Consider the following 985-nt stretch of genomic DNA (forward strand, 5'->3'; position numbering starts at 1 on the left):
GCACTGCAGGCCGCGTCCCTCCCTCCCGAGGCTGCGGGAGCTCCGGCCGCCGCAGCGGCATCGTGTTCAGCGGACGGGTTTAACTTTTCCGTCTTCGCCCCCACCGCCCTTTCAGTTTAATTATTTTAGGTCATAGCGCTTCTGTGCGCCTTCTTCGATTATTTTTCGCCTTCATTTTTTTTTCTCCGCCCTCATTTTTTTTTGTTCCCCCCCCATTTTTTGTACTGATTCGAGGCTCCCCTCGGGAATTGTTGCTGGCTTTATGCTCCTTCACGCATCCCCCGTGCTACAAAAACAGAAAGCCCACAGCATTTAATCATCGCGGTTGTGCTCACGATTGTCTCACACTGTCCTCGTGCTGAGCCTGGCTTGGTTTTAATTTTAGTCCTTCATGATCAACTTAACTGAACTCATTGAGCGTCTAAATGTATAAAAATGGCTCGTGAGATTGAAGTGTATCATGTTTCCTCACGATTTTATGCTTCCCTGCATCTGTCTTCCCAAAGATCACGTTTTATCTTTCTCGGTTTTATGGCTTTCAAAATACCCTGTTTATGCCGTATTCTGTTCTGAGGAAACGCCGGCAGGTCACATGCAGTCTGAGGCATCACCAAGCTAAATTTCATACTTGCGCTAAATTTCAAATACCATTAGGTCTTTAGACATCACTGGACTCATAACATCTTATGATTGCTTAAAACAAACGTGAAAGGATCTGTAACTCTAATGCAGAAAACACAGTTGGATAGACACAGTTAAGTCACCATCTATAGAGTTGCTTTTGTGATAATGATAAATTAGCACATGATAAATTAGCCTGTGTGTGAACCAGGCCATTAGGAATATTGGAAAGGAGCACCTAAGGCAAGAGAACAATCCTGTTACTGTTGACAAATAATATAAAAATGTCAAGTGGGTGCCATCATAAAACTGTATCAGACCTCTACTCTTCCAAGCTCTTCTCCATCAAATTACTCAGTCAGAC

Source organism: Athene cunicularia (assembly GCF_003259725.1).
Source record: "Athene cunicularia isolate RWA chromosome 12 unlocalized genomic scaffold, athCun1 chr12_part1, whole genome shotgun sequence".
NCBI lineage: Eukaryota > Metazoa > Chordata > Aves > Strigiformes > Strigidae > Athene > Athene cunicularia.